Here is a 27,183-nt window from a genome sequence, read left to right on the forward strand (position 1 = left end):
GTCAGTGGAGGCCCAGCTCAGCCTCAACCATAAACCTGGCAGAACATCTCTGTCTTACAGGCCCGGCAGGTTGAGAGGAGTGAGTCAACAACTTCTGAATTGTAAGTTACTGTTATTTATTGGTTATAATAGCAGGAATTGTAATATTTTACTTGTATTAGTGTACATTTGATTGTCTCAATCAATAGGCATGACTGCCGCTCATTAACACTCTTGAAAAAGAAATCCTGAAACAGGAGTTTAGCTGCCCTGTTGAGCGTTTGGTGGCTGCTATTTCTTCAGCAAGTTCTACAGTTCCACTGCGGTCCTCCCGTGCGGGAGTTGGTCTTCAGAGCGCACTGTGTCAGGGAATTCTGCAGGACAAGAATAAGTGAGTTGCTCCTCATTTGGAAATTGTCAAGACTTAGGACTGAGAACTTATCCTTTCATGCTTTTGAGTTGTGTATCCTTGTTAATTACTCTGTCAATAATAAAGCACTTGGCACTTTATATTATAAAAAGAATAACTGATAAATTTCATTAAGGATTATTTACTCTTTGATGTAATTGGTAAACGGTACTGTTTAAGGAATTGTGGTCTTGTAGACCAGTTGCTGTGGGTTTATTTTTGCTTGCTCAACCGTATACCTGGGAAAACATCTTTGTCTTACAGGCCTGGCAGAAGGATAGTAAATCCTGTCGGGCCCTGTTCTCATTAGACAGAGAGTTCCACCAGGTTGTAGCCAGGACCAAAAAGGTCTTGGCTCTAGTCAAGGCTAGGTTGGCCTCCCTGAGGCCAGGGGCCACCAATAGTTGTTTAATCCCCTGATTGGAGCATCCTCTGGGGCACAGGTACACATGGTAATTGTTATTTCATGATGTTCTTGTGATTTTCCAGAACAGTTACACAGATCTGGAATTCTTAGGCATTAAGAATACCCCCTCCCAAAAAATCTGAATCATTTTTTGTATTAGGGTGCTGTGAAGGTTGGGTTCTTAAATGATGTTGAAACAGAGAACATGTGAAGCTTAACCAGTGTGGTCTCTACCCTAGTTGTCTAACTGACAGACTTAATCAAAGGGGCTTCTGATCACAACAAGTTCAGCACTAAAGATGGGCACGATCCAAAAAAAATTGCTGATCCAGCTGATCATGGATCGGCACCGGTGATGATCCCAACTAAACAATCCACACCGATCATCTCCTTTTCCCAATCTGTGGATCATGGATCACGGAGGCCAAAGCGGGGCGTGCTGCTATTCCCAGCTATGTGGGAAGGTGGGTGTTGGTGGCGGCCACTGGGCCCGGAGGGCACGAGGAGATGGCAACGAGCCGCCTCCCCTCAGGGGGCAGGGGGTCTGCCCGCTCGCCGGCGGCACCCCCCATGTGCCCTCCCGCCAGGCCAAAAAGGAGCTCTCTGGCGAGAAAAGAACAGTGGGTGATGCCGGCGGCATCTGTGTTTGTGTTTGGCCGTCTGTGCTTGGCCGTCAGAGCTGCCTATCAGAGTTTGCAGGGATGAGATTGGAGTGCCCATGGCTACAGAACACCCCCTTCCCCCTCCCTCCCCTGGGTGTCTTCTCCCAACTGGTGACTGCTTTGCTGCTTCATGGTTGGAAGGAAGCCCTGCTGATCAAGGAAAGCTGGGCTTCCATTTGAGTTTTCAGGGCAACAGAAGGAGGGGAAACACAGCTCAGGCATTCCCCTGGCTCCGTTGCCCTGGGAATAGATTACTGGCGCCTGAGTGTCTGGCTTCCCGATCTGAGCACGATCCAGCCCCCATCCAGGCCCCTCCCAATCGCTGGATCATTGGCTGTGGCCGATCACGATCCGCTGAGTCACGATCGCGCAATCACCATTATCGTGGTTTTTTTTGGATTGTAATGCAGATTGTGCCCATCTCTATTCAGCACCCAACAGGGAAACAGGAAAATAACAGTAACTTTGATTTACTCCAAGAGATAGGTGAATAACGTGATTTAGAAAAGAGGATAGAAATTATTTACATGTGTAACACAATCTTTGTGGTCCCATTCATTTATAGGTTATAGTTGATAATTTATGAGTGCAGAGAGCAGTTAGCAACCAAGGTTGTATTCTTGAAGTGAAAATTGGCCTTCCGCCTACCTCAGGATTTTCACAATGTAAATGTGAGCTCCTCTTAGAAACAACAAATCTTTCACTGGTTTCCCTCAGAAACTAGGGCTTTGAGACAGCTGTAGTATCTTCCTCAAGCTATCCTACTTTATTACAAAAGACAGGTTCTGAGACTTCCAAAGTCTCCTGAGACAAGTTTTCTTTGAACTAACATTCTGGAGATACAAACCCTGCCTCACTGAAGCTGAGAGAGTATTCCCTTTTTCTTCTCACTCCCCTCCTCCTATCTGGCTCCTCCAGCCCATCTAGGTATCCTAATTGGCTGCTAGATGCTCAGCTCACACACCAAACAGGACCAAAGGGGATTGCAGTTTTTCGGAAAGAGGCAGAACCTTTGCCCATTCATCACAGGGCCTTACCATCTGTGGCAGCACATCTTGTTTTTCTTTGATTCTCTGAATTTCCCAGGAAGTGGCTTGCAGAAGAAAGCTCCTGGCTGGTGCAGGCCAGGTGCAGGTTACAGCAGAACTGTTCATCTGGCTCACTGCTTCTCTTTCCCTCCCATTTTTGGTGGCACCATAATTGGACCCTTTGGATTAAGTTGTTTGAAACTTGGTAGTTCTTTATCGGACAGTCAGTAGATTGAACTGCTTTTGAAATGTGTTTTTTTTATCTTAAAGAGAGAATTATATTCTGTGCAATTTTGGTGCCATTGCCTTTATAAACAGCTGCCCTGGACCAACAAATATATTTACCATCAAACATAGTGGTCCTAAAACTGCAGAACCTGAAAAAACTGCAAGGATTTTAATCCTGCACCAGTAATTTCCTACCCCAAAATGAGCAATCACAGTACAGTTCCCCCCTTGAAATCTGCATCTGAAATTATAATGATTTTTTTCCTCAGAGCGCACTCCTATCCCACTAATGTATGATTATTTGATCATGTGGATGAGGCTGTCCAAAATTGTAAACAAAAGTATTTCTCACAGAATCTCAGTCACAGAAGTAGAAAAATAAATAAAAGCTAATTTTACTGTCTTTGTCTATTAGCTATCCAGTGCTTTTCGGCAAAAGAAAATGCAGTATAAACAGTAAACATTTTTTCTTTTTTAAAAAAAGATAAGCTTCATTAAGAAAGAGAGAGAGAGACAGAGACAGAGACAGAGACAGAGAGACAGAGAGATGATTTTCCAGGTGCCTCGTTTGAGCAATGTCTGTTTCTACAATTGATGAGGGGAAAATATACTTAAAATATCTAATAAGCCTGGGGGAGGCTTTTTCCCATTGAAAAGCTTACCCGAACCCCCAAATCAAGCCAAATCGATCCCCGAATCGCTATACCTGAATCAGCTTGCCGATTCGGATATAGCTGTTCCCGAACCAGCTTCTCGAGGCAGGTATACCCGAATCAGGAAAGCCGAACCACTGTGCTTTTGCACACCCCTAGTCAGCAGTCAAAGAGCTAAGCTGAAAGACCAGGTTGCCTACATTTCCCATCAAAACTTGAGGGAAGCTGAAAAGTGTCCAAATACTGTCAGGTGTCACTTGTAGTTTGGTCATAAGTCCAATTCACTAAATTGGCAGTTATAGGAAACTTCAAGTCCCAAGCACACTGGCAGTAAATGATGTTCTTAAATTCAGATTTAAAAATATTTATACAATTTATAAGGCATTCTGTTCTTGTTTGTCTTTGGCTATCTCATCCTCTGCCCTCATAAGAATAAATTTGATTGGGAAAGATAGGAACAGAAGACTAGGAACAAGTTTTCCAAAGCATGTCCTTTCTCTCCCCAAATTCTCTGCAAACGTTCAGGAATGACTTCTTCATGAGGTATGCTGGCCTGTCACCCACAACAAATTATTGTTGTTGTTATTGTTGTTGTTGTTGTAATTATTATTTGTCATACTTAAATATTATCCTTCTTTAAAGTACCTTAGGGCAATATCTACATCACAAAAACAGCAGTCTGTAATGTATGTTTGGCTGAGAGAAAGTACCTCACTGAAGGGCATTCTGAACTTCATAAATGACTGCCTTTCAAACACAATTGCATCCAACTTTCTGCATACTACACCTCACTGGCTTTCACAATAATTATCCCATTTCATTTTCAAATGTCTTTAGACATAGGTATGGCTCCTCAGAATCCACCAATGACTTAAGAAAGAATGTCAAAAGTAGCCTTAAATCTTGTTCAAAGTCAATAGGCATTTTGTCTGCCTAGATAGCTGAATGAAGGGTTCCCATTATATCTGGCCTTTACCTGAGGCCTCTCTCTGCTTGGGAAGCACTGACAATAAACATTACCATCCATCTCAGTAATAATCTATTTTTCTGTACAGCAGTCTTGCTACATTACTCATTGCCCTTTTCAACACAACATATTGTCAACAGAGAAAATGCACGACAGGTTCAAAATGTTAATTAGCTCTTTCTCTCTCTCTTTGTACAGAAGCAAGGAAGATTGCTCCATAATGTAACCCAGTGACTCTCAAGGTCCACCAATGAGAGCTTGAAATCCATGATAGTTTTTTATTAGATATTTTAAGTATATTTTCCCCTCATCAATTGTAGAAACAGACATTGCTCAAATGAGGCACCTGGAAAATCATCTCTCTCTCTCTCTCTCTCTCTCTCTCTCTCTCTCTCTTAATGAAGCTTATCCAGAAGCCTGGGGGAGGCATTTTCAAACTGAATCAAGCCAAAATTGGTGTGGGCCTTCCTCTAACTCCCCTCTAAGTACACCCCAAGTTTCAGACCGATTGGACTTTGGGGGGCCATAACATGGCCCCCCAAACCAGGTCCCCCTATCCTCGCCTAAAAATGAGTAGAGCTTTAGATTGCTGCTGCTGATCTCTAGCTTCTAAGTTGTGCTTGCTGCTGCTGATCTTCATTATTTCCTGTGGGGGAAAAATGAAGATGCAGCCATGCAGGCTTGTCTTGCTAGGGGTGGCATTTTGCATGCAAAATGTCCCCCAACCCTCAGGGGCCCTTCTCCCACCTTTCCTCCCCCCCACCCCCCCACCCAGGCTCAGCCTGCTCTCACCGGGGGGGGGGCATTCCATAGCCTCCCCAAGTAAGTGACCTTTTCTCTACAACCTACAGCTGGGGGAGGCTTCTCTTGCTAGGGGTGGGGGGGTTAGGGTTAGCAAGACAAGCCTGCATGGCTGCATCTTCATTTTTTCCCCATAGGAAATAATGAAGATTAGAAGCAGCAAACACAACTTAGAAGCTAGAGATCAGCAGCAGCAATCTAAAGCTCTGCTCTTTTTAAGGCAAGGATAGGGGGACCTGGTTTGAGGCCCCCCCAACCCTCAGGGGCCCTTCTCCCACCTTTCCTCCCCCCCCCACCAAGGCTCAGCCTGCTCCCACTTTGGGGGGCATTTCATGGCCTCCCCAAGTAGGTGACCTTTTCTCTACAACCTACAGCTGGGGGAGGCTTGTCTTGCCAGGGGTGGCATTTTGCATCCAAAATTCCCCCCAATCCTCAGGGGCCCTTCTCCCACCTCTACTCCCACCCCCCACCAAGGCTCAGCCTGCTCCCACTTGGGGGGGCATTTCATGGCCTCCACAAGTAGGTGATCTCAGCCCCCAAAGTCCACCCCCTACTGCCCCCACACAAACCCAATTCCCCCCCCCAGCTGCCACACGCAGACCCAAATCCACCCCCAGCAGCCCCACACCTGCCATAACCCCAGGAACAGGCTGGCCAGCCCTCCCCCTTTGGGAACTTCTAAACTCTCTTTCCCTGGGCAATTCCGCACAGCCCAGGGGTGCCACAATGGTGGGTAAACTTCTGAGTGCCAACTTGTCCCTGGGAAAGAGCACCTGACCTGACACACAGACACCCCCCCCCTGACACCCCCATCACCTACAGAGAAGGCTGGCCAGATCCTTTGATGTGTAGTGAATTGTGTAGTCCTTTTGTGTGGGGGACAATTAGTGTGATTTGATGTGATTTGTTGACCTGTTGTACTTTAAAAGTGAGAAAATAAAGTTTTTTTAAACTTGAGTCATTGTGTGTGTCCTTCCTTCTTTGATGTGAGGTTGGTTCAGCTCAGCATTGGGAACAATGGGGCAGGCTGGCCAGCCTTCTCTGTAGGTGGTGGGGGTGTCAGGGGGTGGTTGTCTGTGTGTGGGCTAATGTGGGGATTTGGGTCTGTGTGTGGCAGCTGGGGGGGAATTGGGTTTGTGTGGGGCAGTAGGGGGTGGTGGGGGTGGGAGTAGAGGTGGGAGAAGGGCCCCTGAGGGTTGGGGGGCATTTTGCATGCAAAATGCCATCCCTAGCAAGACAAGCCTCCCCCAGCTGTCAGTAGTGGAGAAAAGGTCACCTACTTGGGGAGGCCATGAAATGCCCCCCAAGTGGGAGCAGGCTGAGCCTTGGTGGGGAGTGGGAGTAGAGGTGGGAGAAGGGCTCCTGAGGGTTGGGGGGCATTTTGCATGCAAAATACCACTCCTGGCAAGACAAGCCTGCATGGCTGCATCTTCATTTTCCCCCCATAGGAAATAATGAAGATCAGCAGCAGCAAGCACAACTTGGGAGCTAGGAGATCAGCAGCAGCAAGTAAAAGCTCTACTCATTTTTAGGCGAAGTTAGGGGGACCTGGTTTGGGGGGCCATAACATGGCCCCCCAAAGTCCAATTGTTAGAGAGGAGTTAGAGGAAACTCTCCACCAATTTTGGATTGATTCGGTGGGAAAATGTCTCCCATTAAAAAGTTTATCCGAACCTCCGAATCAACTGGAATCCATTCAGATAATGCTGATTCGAATTACCCGAATCGATTCAGGGAAATTCTTTTTTTTTTTGAAAAATTTTTTTATTGGGTTAGAATCCATTATTTTTACATTTACATTCAATTTTCCCCAATTTTTTCATCTCTAACCCCCTCCCTTTCCCCCCCCTTTTTGTGACTTCCAACAGCTTTCCAACCCTTTGTCCCCTTTCCCTTACTTTTATTAGCTTCCTCTATCTAAAACAAATATATATTCTCCATTATTCTAAGCAGTACATCCTTAACTATTTTTAACATTGTATGCCCAAACTGTAAGTCTTTGTTTCCATCTTAGATAAACAATTTATCCCATTTTTCAATTTCAAATATTTCTATATATCATAAACCATATAGATCATACATTCATTTATATCAAACAATTTGACTTATTCTCTATATATTACTCATTCTATCTTTTTGTAATAATTCTATATATCTCTCATCACGTAGTCAATCAATTTGACTCATCTATATCTTCAGACATTCAGTTTGGTACAAAACTTAGCAAAAAGAAAGAAAATATTGTTAGTTAATCAATCCTTATATTTAATCCTTATAGTTAATTATTTTCTATCTATGTTCTGTTTGTTAACCTATATATATCTATATATATCAATCTATTAATCTGACTGCTTATTAATTCACATTTATCTCTTCTCCCCCCGGTAAAGTCTCCCCCCTCTACTTCAGTGCTTCAGTAGTTCTCAAACTGCCACAGTTTTCCTCCCACCTCCCATTTCTTCTCCAGGTGTTGTTTCAGCTTCTCCCAGTCTGTGTTGAACTGCCCTGAGTCCAGATCTCTCAGTTTTCTTGTCATCTTATCCATTTCAGCCATATACAGCAATTTGTAAATCCAATCTTCAATAGTTGGCACTTCTTGTACTTTCCATTTTTGCGCATACAAAAGTCTAGCTGCTGCTGTCATATAAAATATCAACGTCCTGTATTGGGCTGGAATTCCCTCCATTCCCAAGTTCAGTAGCAGGAGTTCTGGGTTCTTATTAATTTGAAATTGTAAAATTTCACTCATTTCTCTTATTATTTCCCCCCAGTACTGCCTTAAATTGTCTCTTATTTGTCTGTCTGGCAAAAAGCCTGCTTGTTCCTCCTCTATAACTTCCGAGAGCCACCCCTTCAATCTCTCCGCCAATATCTTCGCAAAAATTTTATAGTCATTATTGAGTAGCGATATAGGTCTATAATTTTTCACGTTAGTCAGGTCTTGGCCCTCTTTTGGGATCAATGATATGTTCGCTTCACTCCAAGTGTCTGGAATGTCTGGAATCCTTTGATCCCTTAAAACCCCATTCATCACCTCTTTTAGGAATGGTGCCAGTTCATTAGCCATTGTCTTATAAAATTTAGCCGTAAGTCCATCTGGCCCTGGCGCCTTTCCTAGATTTGCAGATTGTATTGCCTTACTTATTTCCTCGTCAGTTACTTCACTGTTCAACTTATTTCTCCAAGCTTCCGAGATTTCTGGAAGTTTGGTTTTCTCCAAATATGACGCTATTGATTCTTTATTTACTTCTTTTTTATTATACAGCTTAGCGTAGAATTTATAAAAGGCTCTACTAATGGTAGTCTGTTCCAAATACGTTTTGTTGTCTTCATAAATTTTATTTATTATTTTCTTTTCCCTTTTCTTCTTCAATTGCCATGCCAGGTACTTCCCAGGTTTATTAGCGCCCTCAAACGCTTTTTGATTCAGTCTTTTAAGATTCCACTCCAATTCTTTATTGCTCATTGCTGTTAGCTGTTCTTGAAGTATTTTAATTTCCTGGTATATTTTCTTTTTCCCTGGTCTCTTTTTTAGCTGTATTTCTTTGGCTTTTATTTTCTCCTCAATCTCTTGTCTTTTCTCCTCTTTCTTCTTTCTTGCTCTACCATTTAAGTCCATTAGTATGCCCCTTATAACCGCCTTGTAAGCATCCCAAACTTTATTGGTTGGTACTTCTTTATTCACGTTGTATTGTATAAAAAACTTTGTCTCTCTTCTCAATATTTCCATATTCTCTCTTTCCTGTAACAAGTCCTCATTTATTCTCCATGCTTTCCTTTTTCTCCTTTTTCCAAATTTCCACATAATTGAGTTGTGATCTGAGCCTACCATCGGCATTATTTCTACCTCCTTAGTCCATAACGCTAAGTCTTTTGAGGCCCAGATCATATCAATTCTTGATAATGTAGAATGCCTTGCAGAATAAAAAGTAAACTGTCTGCTTTTAGGATATTCTCTCCTCCATACATCTTCGAGAGTCTCTTGTTGAATCAACTCAAAAAAAAAGCTTTGGTAATAGTCCTCTTTTCTTTTGTGCCGTTGTAGTCTTTTTATCTAGTTCCAAGTCTGTCACTCCATTGAAGTCTCCAGCAAGAATTATCTGGTCATATGCAAAATCGTCTAAATGCTTCCTCAAGTCCTCAAAGAAGCTTTCTTTTGCACCGTTAGGTGCATAAAGTCCGACTACCAACACTCTCTTTAAATTCCAAATACATTCCACTGCTACAAATCTAGCTTCCACATCTCTCATAACAAATTTTGGCTGTAGCTCCTCTTTTATGTACAGCACCACTCCTCTTTTTTTCTTATTAGAGGCCGCTACAAATTCTTTGCCCAGTTTTCCAGATTTTAAATATTTTACATCCTGTTTTCTAATATGGGTCTCTTGCAAACAAACAATGTCACATTTTTGTTTTAGTAGCCAGTGAAAAATGTTTTTCCTCTTATTCGGTGAGTTTAATCCATTTACATTCCAAGATAATACTTTACATTCCATACTCATAATCTTGTTGGTAAGTCTTTTTCATTGTCCTTAATAAATCGCTCCATCTCTCGCTCAGATCTAATGCGTTTTTTGGCCCCTCCAAACTCAAAGGACACTCCTTCTGGTAGCTCCCATCTGTACCTGATTTTCATGTCCTTCAAAATCTGAATTAGCACTTTGTATTTTTTCCGATCTAATAACACTGATCTGGGCAGTTCCTTCATTATAATGATCGTCTTGCCATCAATCTCCAATGGATCTTGAAACTGTTTTGTCACAATCCTCTCTTTCATATTTCGTGTTGTAAACTGCACAATCACATCTCTTGGTAATTTCCTCTGGGTTGCAATTCTCGAATTCACATGGTATGCCACATCTAGGATAGCCACAACTTCCTCCTCCTCCTTCCCCAGGTATTCAGCCAACACCTCAGTCATCTGTTCTTGCGCTGACTTTCCTTCCACTTCTGGCAAGCCACGAAAACGTAGCTGCTTCTCCATATGTTTAGTTTCTGCAACTGACATTCTCCCCTTCACCAATCTCATCTCTGTTTGTTGCGTGTCTGCTAAATTCTCCATCGCGTCTTCTACTGTTTTAACTCTCTGCTGCGTTCCTTGTAATTCACTTCGTATTGTTTCCATACCTTTTTTCACTTCTGACAGCTCCGATTTTACTGTCTGTGTAACCTCTTTAACCTCTTTTATCAGCTCCAATTTCGTGTCCTTAAGTTCTTTAATCATATCTAAAAGTTTTTTGTCCAGGTTTTTATCCAGGTTTTCTATTGCCGATTGCCACTCTTTTTTTGACATCGTGGGGCTTGCTTTAGCTCGCTCCCACGAATCCGCTCTCTTCCTTAACTCCGTGGCGTAAGATTTAACGTTTTTCTGTTTTAATTCAGGGAAATTCGAATCGATTCGGGAAACCCGAATCAAGCCGAATCAGGGTTGAGTCGGGTTTTATTCGGGTTTCATTAACCCGAACTACACATCCCTACTACTGACCAATGGACTTTTCAACTGTCACTGGTCCAACATTCTGCCAAGCTGACAAATGTCTAACTAGTGTCAGGCATCATTTGTAGTTTGGCCCTGAGACACTTAGAAAATTACAATTTCCATAAAACTCAAGAGAGAATGATGACTTCCAGGAAGGATTGGGTAGGTGGAGACTGAGGATATTGTAGGCTCTGGTATATCTTAGGAAAGATCTTGAGTTTGATTATTGAGTGAATGAAGAGTTTATCCAGGAACTTCAACTTTGATAGAATGCAGAGAAACAGAATAGATACTAACTGCCTCACTAAACTGGGAGAGAGTGGCTTCTGGGAAGAAGCAGGAAGTAACCTAAGAATACCAATCTGGAGACATGCAAGAAGGACAGAAGACAGACAGAAAGAAAGGTCTTATTTTGCTATCTAACTGTCAGATGTGCTGCCCCCTGCAGCTATTCTCTGTCTTCTGCCTTCTCTGTACACAAGACACTGTATTTCCAACAGATATCACCGTTGCATGATGTCATGATATCACAACTGGTTTTGGACCTATAAGTGACATCACAGTATCAACACACTTTAGGCATTCCTAGGTATCTATGGTTTTCACCGACATCATCATATGACAACATGACATCACTTCTTGGTCCAAAACAGGAAGTGATGTCACAGCATCATGTAATGCTAGTTTCCCTCTCTTTTTCCTCCCCCTGCTCCACCAAGCAGCAAGAGGTACAACAGCCCAAAACAACAGGTTGCCTACCTACCTGCTTCAGGACATTAAGGATGAGGTCTACAAGGTCTGTTCTGTCCCCAGAGAATCCATCATGAAGTATGAACCTTGCCTGAACTTGCTTGAATTTGAAGTGTATTTTCACTTGGCTTGAAATATGGTATTTTTTTCCACAATGAGATAGTTTGTATTCTGAAAACCATTTCCAAAATTTGTCACAACCTATAATTGCTATGCATATCAATTTCACAAAGAAAATCCAAAACCTCGATATTATAAGAACATAAGACAAGCCCAGCTGGATCAGAAAAGTGGTCCATTTAGTTCACTTTCCTGTCAACCAGTTACTCTGGAGGGCCAACGACAGGGCATAGAACATCGCCACCACCGTGCAGGCGGCTCAGAGGGACTGGACAGCGGGGGAGGAAGGGTTTGTCCGTGGCCTTCATGGTGACGGACACAGGAAGCAATATGTTGGCAGCCCTCCCGGGCTTGGTGTGCATGGTGCACAAGCTGCACCTGGTGATGAGGAACGTGCTTGGGCTGGGGAGCAAGCCAAGGGACAGCTGAGATGATGGAACCTTGTGGACGTGCAATCTGCTGGAGAGCTGCTGCTGCATCATTTCCCACTTCTCCCGCAGCATCAACTCTTCCCGTGAGCTGTTCCAGAGGCAGGGGGACCCTGAGCACCAACTCTTTCAGGACCTGCGCACCTGCTGGAACTCCACCTATGACATATGTTGTCTAGTGGAGCAGAGGGGCCCATTGCAGGACCTCCTGTCATCCATGGACATTCTGAGGAGGGGAGGAGCTGAGCCTCAACTCCATGGAATGGAGTGTCCTTGCCCAGATGTCCTGGATGCTGAAACCCTTTAAGGAGGCCACCAAGCTCCTGTGCTCCTATGAAGCCAGCCCGGGTCAGGTCATCCCCCTGATCAACGGGCTAGACCAGTTCCTGGCCAAGGAGCTCGAGCATGAGAAAGAGCTGTTCCCCAGGGTCCAGGACTTTGTGAGGAGGATCCAGGCATGTGTGCCTGAGCACTTACATTCTCTGTGCCATGAGGTGCTGTACCAAATGGCCTCCCTCTGTGACCCCTGGATCAAGGGCAGCATCGCCATGCGGGCGGGTCAGACACTTTGCTGGAAAAAGGAGCTCCACAAAGCAGTGCTCCATTACCAGAAAGAGAAGGCCGGCCTGAGGGAACCGGACAGGGGTGAGGGGCAGGTGGCAGAGAAGGAGGAACAGGAGGGGGAGGAGGAACAGGAGGAGGGGCGTGGAGAGTTGGGAAGAGAGTCATGCCAGGAGAGACCCACCTAAACGACCCCATTTGATCTCTGGGCCTTGTTGGTGGGCTGCGTGGTTGGCCGTAACACAATGGGCACATCACTCGCGGTGGAGGCCTTGGCAGGGGGTATAGTGCAAGAGTACCTGGTGGAGCCCACTGAGCCCCCCACACACACACTCTAATCCCTTGGAGTATTGGGCGAGAAAATCTTCCATATGGCTGGACCCGTCTGTCATGGCAACCAGCATCCTATCCTGCCCTCCTACCAGCGTCAGAAAAGTGGGTTATGTCAGCTGCCGCCGCCACCCCACAACTCAGTGGGTTTCTTGGTTCATGGCTTTCCAACAAGGGGGTATTCCCAGTCCTTCACCATGATGCAGCCGGCGGCAACCCATTGTCCTCCTCTCCTCATCAAGTTCTTGGATGTTCCCTCTGTTGACCTCTCCCTTTCTGGAACCGCTCCAACCCCTCTTAACCTCTCCTGTCCTGCCCACCCCATTCTTTCTGCAAAGGCAGGAAGGTGGGTGCTACCAGCAACAGCCTCCACTGCGACACAGGAGGGGTGGACAAGCCTATGCTGGAGCATTCTGCACAATCCGATATGGTGGATGTTGGGGTCCTCCTCTCCCCGTCAAGCGCCCCTTCCCTCTATGAAACTGACTCTCTCTGGAACCACTCTAAACCTCCCTAACAACCTCTCCTGTCCTGCCCATCTTCATCCTATCCTTTCCACGAAGGCAGGAAGGTGAGTGATGTGAGCTGCTGCCACTGAGCACATCAATGGGTTGCTCAGAGGAGGCCTCGCAACTGTCGGGATCTTCCCAGTTCTTTTGACCTATCCCTCTCTGGAACCACTCCAACCCTTCCCAACGACCTGTCCTGCTCATCCCTTCCTTTCCACAAAGGTAGGAAGGTGGGTGAGGTTCGCTCCACCCACTTTTGCCCACAAGAGACAGCTCTGCTGCTGTTGCACATAAAATTGTACGTTACGGTGGCCCCTGTCAACGGCAGTGGCTGTCTGGGCAAGGGGGAATGGGTACTGCCATGACCAGTCACATCCTTTCCACGAAGGCAGGAAGGTGGGTGATGCTGGCAGCAGCCTCCAGTCCGACACATGAGGGGCAGACAAGCCTCTCCAGCAGCAGTCTGTGCACTCCTTCAGGGTGGATGTTGAGGTCCTCCTGGTCCTGCTGTGCAATGTGTCTGTTAAGCTCATCCTGTCCTTGTCAAGCTCAAGGTGTCTCTTTGAACCTCACCCTCTCTGGAACCAGTCCAGCCCTTCCCAACAACCTCTCCTGTCCTGTCCCTCCCATCCTTTCCACAAAAGATTTGCTTGCATTGCAAGATTTGCTTGCATTTCACCGGGCCTGTAAGACAGAGTTATTCCCCCAGGCATATGGCTGATGCTGGGCAGTGCCCCCCCACCGTGGAGGGGGGGTTAAACCATCGCCCCTATGTGAACACAGATGCATGTATGAATTGCTGTGCAGTATGAACCGTAACATTTAATGCTTTTAAATGTTTTTAAAAGTATTATTTAATGCTTTTAAATGTTTTAATGGTGGGTGATGTTTGTATTTTGTTATCCGCCCTGAGCCTGCAAAAGTGGGGAGGGAGGAATATAAATATAATAAATTAAATTAAATTAAATTAAAAGCAGGAAGGTGAGTGATGCTGGTGGGAGCCTAAACCGCTTATTTGAAGTGCCTGTCCTGCCTATTCAGGAAAGGTGTCTCAGACTGGTGTGGATTGCTCAGTTCATGGGGCTGCTGGTCCCTCTTTCAACCTGTCCCTGTCCAACCAGAACCACTCTGACCCTTCCCAACCTCTCCTGTCTTGCACATCCCGCCCTTTCTGTGAAGGCAGGAAAGTGGGTGCTGCACTGCTGTATGCTGCTGCTGGTTTTGGCCACAAGGGGCAGCTCAGAAGCAGTTGTTGTCTTTTCTGAGCAGGGGGGAATGGGTCCCATGACTCCCATCCTTTCCGCGAAGGCAGGAAGGTGGGTGATGCAGGGGGCAGCCTACAGCTGCACACGTGGGCACCTACCTGACTGCCCACAGTCCCCTTTCCTAGAGGAAAAGATGCCTCCCCCACAACTGGGGGAAGGCATCCTCCACCACCTCAATGGCTAGCATGTGAGCCTCCGCTTCTAAATGTTAGGGGCAGGCCCCACCTCTCACCCTCAGTTCTTTCCTTCCATCTGCCTGGGACAGATGTTACCAATCCAAAAAGAGAGAGGGACACGGAAAGCACTTCAAAAAACAAAAAACCGTGACCAACTAACTACAGAATATGTAAAACAATAAAAGTATATCAAATGTGCAGTGAAATTTATTTAAACCAAACTCCTAGTGAAGCAAACGGCTTGGAATGGCTCAAAAGCGCAGCCTCCGCAGCTCTCCGCCCGAGGGAGGAGAAGTTCGTGGCGGTCCCTGTGCTAGTTATTTTGCCCACGGAGTCAAAACCAAACAATATACATGTGCCCAATGGCAAAAAAAATTGACAAAATATATTACAAAAGGCGTGAATACAATCAACAAATATATAAAGCCCCAACTGAAGGGGAGTTACATCAGTAGATTCCTGACAGACTTGCTCATTACACATACAGGTACACTATAAAAAGTGTTACCCAATGCAAAGCATACTCTCATGGCAAAATTTGTTCATAGAAAAATTAAAAGTGTAACTGGGACAGATGTTAGGCTAACTGTCCTGTAATTTCCTGGTTCCCTTCTGGATCCCTTTATAAAAACCATTGGAACATTTGCTATTTATAAGTCTTCTAGTACAGCAGCTGAATTTAGTGACAAGTTACAGATTCAGGTTATTAAATCAACATTTTCACATCTAATTTCCCTAAAAAGTCTCAGGTGTATACCATCAAGACCTGGAGACTTACCCGTTTTTAATTTCCTCAACAGGTCTAGAGCTTAATCCCTTATCACCTCAGCTTTTCTTCTTTCTCTATTATTACTAAAATAACGAGTAGAAATAGATTTGAATTTTGCCTGTGTTGTTTATTTTGGAAAAATATTTAATCACTATTTTAATATCTATAAAGGTCATGACTTTGCTCCTTTGTATTTTAATCATTCTTGTAGTACACAGTTTTATATCTGCTTTGCTTGTCCCCTTTTTCTCCCCTTCTTTCATGTACCACATTTTACTTTAATAATTTTTTTAAAAAATGAAAAAAGAAAAAAAAAGAAAGATTTGTGGAGTCTTTAGAGGGTCTTGACTGGGTAAATAAGCAAGATCAAAAAGGACAATTGATAGTGAAGGCAAGTGAGAGAAATTAAAATTCAGAAGCAAATATTTTCAACATGGAGTATTAAAACTTTTCCAGAAAGGGAAGGGTTTCTGACACTCCTGAAGATGTTTGCATGAAAGACTTTCAATCAGTTGACATATATTCTACTAGCTGTTTCCTGAGCTACAACACAGGCAAATAATGACTGCTGCATGCCACAGCCAGAGTACTTCAGAACAGATGTCAAATATCAGTGCTAAAGGTAAATATTGATATATTTGGGGAATATTTGTCATCAAAACTCATAAGAGAATGTTGAGAAGAATTGCCAAGGTGGCAATTCAATTTCAGCTCTGTGAGAGCAGAACATTTTAATGCTATGGTCATCTCTTTCCTTTGGGACACTCATGTCATTGAATATAACATTGAAGAGTGGTTAGGAATGCCTCACTTTCTTTTACCATGAATAAATTGTTATGCATTGTTAGCATATCCTATGATTTATTTGTTTGGAAGAAGCCAGGGAAGTTCTATCCATTAAACAATCTCTTTCATGCTAACTAACCACATAGCAACACAAGATACAGACTTTTTTATTGTTTTATCTGTTTGCTTTCTCCCTGTTTCTGTTATGGTTTGCATGTATATAAGAGGAAGATTTAATGACGTTTATCTTTTGACTCGCTTATTCACTGTGGGAAAGAGTGTACCAAAGCTGGAGAGGGTGTAAAAAAGTTAATGCTAAGTAGAGATGGGCACGGACCGGGAAAATTCTGAACCATACAGTTTGTGGTTTGTTGCATTTCATAAACCATGAACTTTCACAAACTTGCCCCAAATCATGAACCAGTTTGTTCAGTTCGTGAAAATGTCACATCTAGGTCAGCAGAAGGTCTACAGAGAGCCCATCCCCCCATTGCCCAGGAAACCAATTGAGTGGCACCAGACTGTCTGCAGTGACTAACTGAAATATAAACTAAATGAACCAGGCTAAAATTTGTCATGGTTCATGAGAAATGAGCTCCCACGAACCGTCGGTTTGCGAACCATGAACTGGCCCTGTTCGTGATGAACCTCGGTTCATATTTTTGGTTTGTGCCTGCCTCTAATGCTAAGACTATTAAAAAAAATGATTTATATTCATCATGACAGAGTCAAATTCTAAAGAAACTGGCTAATAAGATGGCAAGTTATAGTTAGGTGTTCTATTTAAGCTTTCTTTTACATTGATTTTTTTTGTAAGTTACCATGAAATAAGAGAAACGTTTCCAATGAAAATGTAAACAAATATTCAACACATCCTCACTAAAGAGTATTCATGAATATCGTAAGATGTAATAAAATATTTTATTACCTTCAATTTTCATCTCATTTTATCAGTGAGTAAGGGTAACAGTAGTGGAATGAACATGGCTTGCTGTCAAAGTACTCTAATGAATTTGATTCAGGTTTATGACTTTACAGATTCAAATCGAATACCTTTATTGGCATGACAGGACATACATATGCACAGTCAGCAGGAGACAAAAAAAATTTAAAAAATCCCTTGCCCCATCACTTAAACCATTCTTCTCCTCTTCGATGCACAACAAAGAAATTTAGCCACAGGGTGGCCAATGATCCCAGGGTTATGTGTGGATAGTAAAAGGCGTATCTTACTGTCATCCAATTGACCGTCATGATTTTGAAGCACAGGTTCTAGATAAATGGCACAGATATCACAATACAATAAGCAGTACAGAAGAACATGTTCAGTACTTTCTATATCCCTCAGGCCACAGGCACAATACCTTGTGGAATAAGGAATTTTCTTAAACCTCCCATGGAGTACTGCAGAAGGAAGAACATTAAAGCATGGAAATATAAATGCTCTCCGAAGGTGAGCGGAAGTCAAAACAGAAAAATACTCTGCCAAAGAACCATTAGAGGAAATCCCCCATCTCATAAACTTTACAGATTATAGTCTAGAGGTTAGCAGCCATTTATAATGAAAGCCGATCTATGTCAAAGTTCAGAGCAAGAGATCAACAAAGAGTTAGTAGAAGAAAGTGCACAATTGAAAATATACAAATTAACATTACTGATAATTAATTCATTGATTAATAATCTGTACAGTTTCTGCAGTATGTTATTGAAAAGTGGTAAACACTAGAGATGCTTTCACACCAAGTGTTTCTCGTGTTTTAGCCACCTGATTTATGCATTTTTTCATGTTTCCAAATGACATCATCCTCTGTTTGTCCACAGACCATTAACAGCCTGTTCCGTATACACACACACCGAGAGAGAGAAAGAAAGACAGAGGGACAGAGAGAGACAGATAATCTGCTTTATTTTAAACCAGTTTTTTTTAAAAAAACCTCAGATGTTTGCTGGGCAGTACACTATTGTTACAAGCAGTTTTTGGTGCCTGAAGGAAAAACAGTATAATTGCAGGACTATGGACAAGCTAATCAATTACTCTTTTCATTTGGTGACAACCTCAAGGGTTAGCCTTGTAGCATTTGGCATAATAGAAGAGAACCATCTGCCTTTTAAACAGGGGGAGGGGATGTCCAGAAATGCATCTATACATTTGTGGGCAATATTTTAAAAAAGTTTTTTAAAGGTATTGTGTTATTCCTATGCAGTGTTAGGCATGGCTGTGAAGGTCACACCACAGCCTGCCTTTGGGATAAGGTGGAGGGATCACTCCTCAAAATAAAAATATTAAAACAGGGATGGCTGAAAATCCTGAGAAACATATGAGGGAGGGGGCTTCAGTGCACATTGAGTGTCATCTAGAGGCTGCATTTCAAGGGCCAATTCGTGCACCATCTTGTTATCAACCTGATCACTACAGAAATCCACAGTGGTATGAAAGTAGTCTGTATCTCACAATAAGTAATAAATATACACCAGATAATCCCACTGAGTTCTTTTAGTGCATTGGCATATATTTGTGAAAGGTTGCTGACAACTGTTCATCTCCATCATCTCTAAACAGCCATTTAGGTTTATAAAAGCTTTTGCCTGTCACTCCCTTCACATACTGGTTATTTTAGCATTCCATGTGCCCCTCTGGTATACCTGAATATAAAGATTTCATGGGTTTTTAAAAAGAGCCATATGTGGGTTCTATGCTGAACTACATTTGGCTTTAGAACCATAAGTTGCAAATCCTTGCACCTAGTCCCTGGACACGAGTATGCCCAACAGGCCAAATAGCACCCTTCTGGAATCATTCCAGTCAGAAAAATAGGAGTTAGAGAAGGCTGAAATTCCTTCTCCATGTGCACCACTGTAGAAATCTGAATTGGGCATTGCATGCATACAATCTGAAGAGAACCTGCAGGTCATGTGTGATGACTACACAGGACACAGGGCTTAGCCCAACCTGTGTATTCTATAATGTGTGAAGTCACTGTAGATTCCTGCTTGGTCATTGCAAGGATAAATCAGGGAAGAGAGGATGATGCACACTGCACTGAGCTCCCTAGAAGGATTTTAAAAAATGTGATTTTGTACAGTGAGGGTGCAGCCAAATGCATAGCTGCCATTTTGTGCAGCAATTATGAGTTTAGTGTGACATCCCTCTCTCTATCCAATGGGGAAAATGTCATATACAAAACAGCCCTGAGACACTTCCTCTTGAGGAGTTTCAGAAGAGTTTAGACTTATGCCATGCTAGGAATACCTACTACAAGAATGAGAAAGAAATGCATGTTTCTATTCTTAGTTCACAGAGGGAGCTTGTGGCTTGTGCTAATCTAAGTAGCTTAGAGCAGAGAAAGCACATTCCTACTCAGCGTGCAATGACAACATGTGGCTTAGACATCTAATGACTGTGGCTGTTGAGGGTGAATCTGTCTGTTATGGCTGACTGAATAACTGACTGAATGAAGACTCCATGAAAAAGTCTAAACATTAGATATTTGTTTCCACTGGCTTTCTCCAAAGGGCGACATGAAGGGAGGGCAGAGGGCCCTCTTACACCCTCCTCTTCTATCTGAAACCAATTGTAATTACACTCATTTCAGGAGCACATATACCTTGTGAAACTCATGGTAATAGTCTTAAAATATCCTTATTTTTAGCAATCATGTTTAGTAAAAGCATTTTTTTAACCATAATTCCTATCTGTTCTATCTATATAGTACTTTTTAAACTGAACAGTTTATCTCACACAAAGGGTCTTCCAAGGAGTTCAGGGCTGTGTGTGGAGATTCCCCTCCCTGATTTTATCCTGAAAGGCTGAGAGTTTATGATTGGCCAAAGATTACCCAGAAAGCTATATGGAAGAGTTGGAAGCCTTTTTCCCAATCTGCACATTTGCTGTAGGTTTTACACTGAGATCTGTGTCTAGACCTGCCTAAATCCACTGTGCTTCTACTTTGCATGAAATCTGGGATTGATGTCCAATCTGGACTCAGAAGGCTTCACACTCAGACTCCTCCAAGACACCAGGCTGTTGGATATCAAAGTTAGGAACCCTATACTCTGATGAGGAAATTACACTGGAGAATTGTGTGTATGTGTGTTTTGTATACAGGATCAGTTTGGATACTTGATGAGAACCGAACTAGTTGTGACATCTGCCATGAGCTGGGTCAAGCTTCCCCAACTTGAATTACAATCAGACATTTTCCCCTTGTATTCCCCTTGTATTCAGGCAACAGCTATTCTCTGTGCTCAGCCTCCTGTCCCCACCTCACATCATGATCTCCTCCTGCTGCTGACTTCTGTTCAAGTATTGGTCCAGAGGTCAAAACCCATTCAGAGTAGTTATGCAAATGATGTTGTATCTGTAGTAAAATCAAATAATTCCTTGAAATATACAATGGAAGAAATAATTAAATTTGGAATCCACTCTGGACAAAAACTGAATAAAAAGAAGACAAAGACAATGTTATTATCAGGAACCAAAGCAGAAGACGAAGAGACAAAAAAAAATAGCAATGTGTTGTAACTAAAAAAATCAATAAAATATTTGGGAATATATGTGATAGGACAAAATGATAATCTCTATAAAGATAACTATCAGCAAGCTTGGCAATATCCTTGAACACTTACAAAAATGTAGGAAGAATTTCTACAGTCAAAATGAATATATTACCAAAGTTGACTTTTTTGTTCCAAATGTTACCAATTCATATAAAGAATTTTTTTAAAAATGGCAAAAAAGATATAATTTTTATGAGGAGGAAAGAAGCCAAAAATAAGATGGGCAGCCCAATCCTAAGAAGGGCACGGAAAGTGAACAGGAACCGAACTAAGGCTTGCGAGGGCGCATCTAGCCCGTACGCCCGCGTAAGTGGCCTTCCGCCCGCGCTGGGACGCGGCGCTGGCCCGCTGGCGGGCCAGCACCGGTGCAAGCCACAGGCGCCCGGGCGGCGGCACAGGAGTGGCGTAGAGCCCTATGCCGATGCAGGGGGGGCGGGGAGCAAGGCGGGGTCGGAGTTAGTCCGCTCCCTAAGCTCCTCCAGAAGCGGGAACGCCCACAGCGGCGCAAAAAAGCTACGCCACGGAAAAAGAAGGCGTACCCCATAGGCGTCCATGGAACGGCGAAAAATCAGCCCCCTCTCTGAGCGCCCCGCCCCGCCCCTATGGCCCGAAGGAGCATAGGATGAGAACTATCCCAGGGACCAATCCGTGCGCGCCCGGCGTGGACGAGCCCCCCTCTCTGCACCCAATCATCTGCGACCGCGCCCTACAAAACATCCGGCCAGCGCCACCCAAACCCCCAGGTAAGTGAGCACTCGGCCGGAGGCTCTGCCCGTCTGCTGAGTGGCATTGCCCCTTTGAAAACCGAAACGGGCTGAGGGCATTCACATTGGCAGGCGCAGAATGCACTCGGGGGACTTTGCGAAAAACTGGGGGAACTTCGCATAAAGGGGAAGAGGTGCAAATGTCTGCCTAACTCTCTTTCTACCGTGATAGAAAGAATGACTCCACGGCTAACTGATGCATGCTAGTTGCTTCTAACTAAGCACAAACAAACTAACCCTTCCGTGGCAGAAGGGAATGACACTGCAAATTAACCGCATGCTCTCCCGTTTCCTTGCAGGTGCCCTGACTCTGGCGCTCCCACCTGGTGATGACCGACGGAGCGCTGACAGGTAAGGAGGAGGTGGGGGGGCATTCCGCAGATTAGTGCAAACCGCCCATTCACCTGAACCCACCCGCTCACTTGCCGCTTTGGGTGAGGCCCAGCAGGGGTGGGGGGCAACCATGGCCGCCCCTGGCTGCCTCAGAGGCAGGCGCCTCGAAAACCACATGTGGCCAGGTATTTGTTGTGACCAGCTCATTCCCTCCCATAAAGGTAAAGGCTTCCCAAGGCTGAGTGCATCCTCGCCAGACCGTCAGGCATCAGCTGCTGCCCTCGACCATGTGCAACCCCCCCCGGATGGCGGAGTGTGGGGCTTGCCTTGCCAGTGGAACGAGGCAAAGCCCACACGTGTCTTTTTCCCCCACAGGCACGTCCAGGGCATGGCTGCTCCCCCGCGCCCCGCCCTCCCCAAACATCTCTGACGGACGGTTGGCTGCAGCCCAGGAAGCACCGTCGCGCCGCGGCCTCCCTCGCCAGCCTAAACGCAAGCCCGCTCTTTCCAGTGCAATAAAACGAGATGTACAACAACTGTCTTCTGTGTCTGCGAGTCTGACTTCGTCCTCCGCCCCTCCCCCAACACTCCCGTCACATCTCCCCACCTGCACATTGCCACAAATGTATCCGACACACCCCGTCTTGCCTCCCCGCCCCCTCCCTCCCCTCACAGTAACACCCCCTCCCTCCCTCCTCCTCCCCCCTCCTCCTCTGTATTTGACCAGTGTCTGTACCACCCATCTGCCGAAGAGAACTTGATTCTCAGAAGCCTATGCCACAATAAAATTGGATAGTTTTAAAGGTGCTACGGGACCCTTTTTGAATTCGCTACCACAGGCTACCACGGCTAACCCCCCTGTATCTATGGCCAGGTAGAGGGTTGGGGTGGGGCATGTGAGCGGGGAGGGGGATCAATCCCCGGTGGGGAGAGTAGCTGGCACCCGATAAGCCAGGGAGAGGGTGGTGCGAGCTGCCGCTGCAAGGGGGTGGGAGATGGCAGGGGAAATGGTCCGCTCGCGGGAACCCTAGCCCCCACCAATGGAGAATCCAGGGTGGTGGCAGGCGGATGCCATATCCCGGGCAGGAGGTCTCGCGCGCCTGGGGAGGGTCACCCCCATCGCAGCTGCAGCCCCAGCAACACAGTCCCATGAGCGGCCGCCTCCCAGAGTGGGTCCAGCCCCTCGGACGTCTGCAGCAGCCCCATTGGTCATTCCAACACCTTCCACCCCAGGGCGTCCTGCCTCGCATCCAATCCTGTGGAGCAGTTGCCAGCCTCCCACGCCAACAGGCCATGGTTGTTGGGAGGGGTGGGGTGTGCCTCTCAAGTCTGTGCCGAAGCCCTGCTCGGGCAGCTCATCGCCATCCTCGACCCTCCGGCCCCACCCACTGCAGCAGCTCCACTCGCCCCAGAGGCACCCCTCCCTCGGGTCCAGTTGCGTGCGAGAGGCCGGGCCCGTGGACGGCCAAGGGGGTCCGGCCGCCGGCCTCGCTGGTGACCGCCGCTGCCGCCTTGGGGGTGGGGTGGGGTGTTTTGCTGCACAGGCGGCTCTCCTACACGCCTCCCCTTCCTCACGTCTGCTGGGGGAGGTGGGATGATACAATAATAAAGGCTGATTTCTGTGCAATGGGTGTCTGTGTTCTTTGCCTTGGGATGGGGACGAGGGGGCAGGCCCGCTGTGTCTGCCTCTTGGTGGCGGCCTCAGGCCAGCCCTCCCCTTCGGTGCCACTTGGGGGCTGTCCCCTGCTGCCAGAGACTGGCTGCTGCCCTGGATTCCTCATGGCAGGGCGCCTGCCAGTCCCATGCCAACCTCTCTGGACGCGGCCGCCACGGACTTGGTGCTACATTGGGCAAACGGGGGAAAGGCTTCTCAGAATACGCCCACCCCTCTCCTTCCCGACTGCGAGCCCCGCCCGACACACGAGCCGAGGCAGTCTGCCAGCATGGGCGCGGTTTGCCTGCTGCTCTGGGGCCTGGCCGGGATCGCGTGCTGCCCATAGGCTGCACCTTTCCTGGCCCCTCCCCCTGACGCTTGTCAGGAACAGCGCCCTTTGGCTGCGCCTGGCGGCGGCCGTGGATCAAACCCGCCCACAACACTTTCTGGTTCTCCAAAATTGCATCTCTGCGCCGCTGCGGGTGCCGCTGCGGCCACACTTTGCTGGCACAGGATCCGGCCCGGCGGCGCCGCCACACCACCAGTGCAGCCGCGTCGGCGTTGGGGCCGGCCATAGGATTGCGCTGTTAAAGTGTTACGGGATGGGGAAAAAAAGAGAAAAGAGGCTTAGTCATACCAAATAACAAATTATACCACCAAGCAGCTGCACTAGTTTGGGTGTCAGACTGGATTTTAAATTCAAATTGAAGGAATATTAAACTGGAGACAATCTATATTAAAGAAGGAATATATAACTATTTATGGATTAAGAAATCACTAAAAACAATTCAAAAGCATGATGGTAATCGTATACTGAGAAATAGTCTATTAAGAATATGGTTCCAACATAGAAATAAAGTAAGTCCACCAAGCTTATCACTAGTATCCCCAGTTTATGTTCACTGGAACGATAACACAAGAAAGAAATTTGACCATATTACTTATGAGCATATGATGGACAAACAAGGAAAAATAAAATCTTGGCAAGTGGTTCAAGAAGAAGGAAAAAATATTTAATGGTTGTTATATCATCACATGGTGTCTAAATTGAAAGAACAAATTGCTAAAATAGGACGACAAAGAAATAAAACCACCTTTAAACAAATAAACTCTGGAGATTTAAGACATCTGTTAGGAAAAAATTATTAAATGTTATTGCAATATGACTCTGAAACAGAACAAGTAAAAGACTATATGATCAAATGGATGCAAAACTTTGGAGAAAACATACATGTGAGTCAGTGGAAACATTTATGGATGAAAGAAGTTAAGTTTACCGAATGTCAAAAGTTTAGGGAGAACTGGTATAAAATGCTTTTTAGATGGCATATTACCCCTAAAGATACAGATTATAATGAGAAGACTATAATGAGAAGTGATGAAAATGTCAGATGCAACATTTTATCATATGTGGTGGACATGCAAGAAAAATGTTATTAAATATTGTATCAAGTAAAATTGCAAAAATACATAGTGAACTATTCAAGTATATGGTGACAGAAAGAAATATAGTATTTGCAGCAAAATGGAAAGCAGTGAAATGCCCAGAAAATTATACAGCTGAAAACTAAGAATAAAATTAATCTGACAAAGAAAATGAAAGAATGAAAGAGTTAGGCAATACACATCTATAATAAAATGTTATTAGTTGATAAAAATTAGATATGAAGATAGATGATAAAGATAGATTAAGATATTTAAATAGAACTGAAATATTGAAAGTAGATTTAAGTAAACTCTATTTGAATGTATGTTGTTTTTATTTTAGATTCATCAGATTATAGTTTATATTTTACATATGTACATTTATATATTTGGAAAATGAAAATAATGAAAAAAACCCATTCAGAGTAAGAACAATCCAATGCCAAAAATCATTGCTCCCACTCTAAACTGGCATTATTTGCCTCTTTCCAGTTATTATGAAACCAAATGTAGCTTGCCACATGGTGTTATTATGTGATCATATCCACTATGTGATCCCTGATTGGCTATGATCACCCAGCGAGTTTCTTTACAAGAAAGAAAAGATGGTGCTAAAAATAGAGGAAGAAGTTAGGATGAATAATAGAGAATAGGCCCAAAAAAGTAAGCAAGGGAAATCTGATGTACATTTCAAACACCTTGAAAATCACTTTTTCGGTGAATGCATTGAGAACATTCACTTCAGTCTCAGTAACATCTGGGAATCATAAAATTTTATATTAGATCCAAAACTGTTGACTAATGTTTGCAGCAGTCACTGCTAGAGAAATGTAATTTTGTTAATGACCTTACTGTAAAAAAAAAATTAAAAGAAAATTCTGTTTGGTATTACTGGAATAAAAACTAATAAGATTCAGTTTAGAAGCTGTCTCCTGACCTAGTTCGTTCCCATTAATTTCCTCTTTACACACAGTAGTACTGCTGTTGGGAGATTTGGTTCTCTTCTTTTCTTTTTGGCAGTATTTTTTCACCTCAGCATTATAGTCTACTTTATGTATTTTAATGATTGCATCACAACTCACATGAAAACACGAAGCTGACTAGGCCCTTGGCCTATCAAATACTGTATTGTCTACACAGACTGGCTCTACAGGTGTTCCACACAATCTGTGGTTCGAATGTCCCTCAGCCAATCATAAGAAGAGAAAGACACAGACTCCTGTGAATGAAGCAAGTCAATATCATTTATTAAACATGGCAGGGCGGAGGTTACAAAGAGATCAAAGGATTCCCTCATGTCCAACGCCCATCCAAGCTACAATAGCTCTGTCAGGGCTTGTCGCTGCCGCCGCTGGGCAGGGCCCCAGCTGGACCAGCCCTGACATCAGAGGGGCACAAGGGATACTACAGGACCCTGCTCTGTGTAAGGAGGGGCGGTATTCATCACCCCAACTCCCTCTCAGTCCACTCGCTGGCCTGCTCAACCTGGCCTGCTTACCCTCTGTGTCCTCCATCATCTCCTCCTTCCAGAACTCTCCTCCAAGCCTCCACTCTTGCATTGCTCTGCTCTCACTCCACACCATCACTCCTTACTCACACCCACCACCTCAAAGCTCTTCCTAGCCACCTTATATAGGGTTTCCTTTCCCCGCCCCCCTCCTTCTAGGCTTGTTCCCTCTCCTGACTTGGCCCAGCTGTGCCTTCCCTCAGGTGTTTCCCTCCTACCACTAATCCCTTCCTGGCTTCCTTGCCTTGCTGGCAGGGTGGGGTTGAATGCGAGCCATCCCCAGCTGAGGTCTCATTGGCCTTGCTCACGAGGAGCTGCCCCAGCTGGCTTCTGTGCTTCTGAGCATGCCTGACCTTGCTCACGAGGAGCTGCCCCAGCCAGCTTCTGTGCTGCTGAGCATGCCTGGCCTTGCTCACGAGGAGCTGCCCTGGCTAGCTTCTGGGCTGCCTGCTCCTTGATGCTGGGTGGGGCTACCCATCTCCTCCTCCGGAATGCCTGTGGCAGCTCCACCTGGAGGGGCTTCGCTCCTAGCCACTCCTGAGCCAGGCTGCTGTCCTCTAGCCAGGGTGTGGCTCTGGGCTGTAGTGGCTGCTTCTCCTCCTTGGCAGGTAAGGGCTCTGTTTGGGCTGTTGCTGGG

Source organism: Eublepharis macularius, chromosome 5, assembly GCF_028583425.1.
Source record: "Eublepharis macularius isolate TG4126 chromosome 5, MPM_Emac_v1.0, whole genome shotgun sequence".
Classification (NCBI taxonomy): Eukaryota; Metazoa; Chordata; class Lepidosauria; order Squamata; family Eublepharidae; genus Eublepharis; species Eublepharis macularius.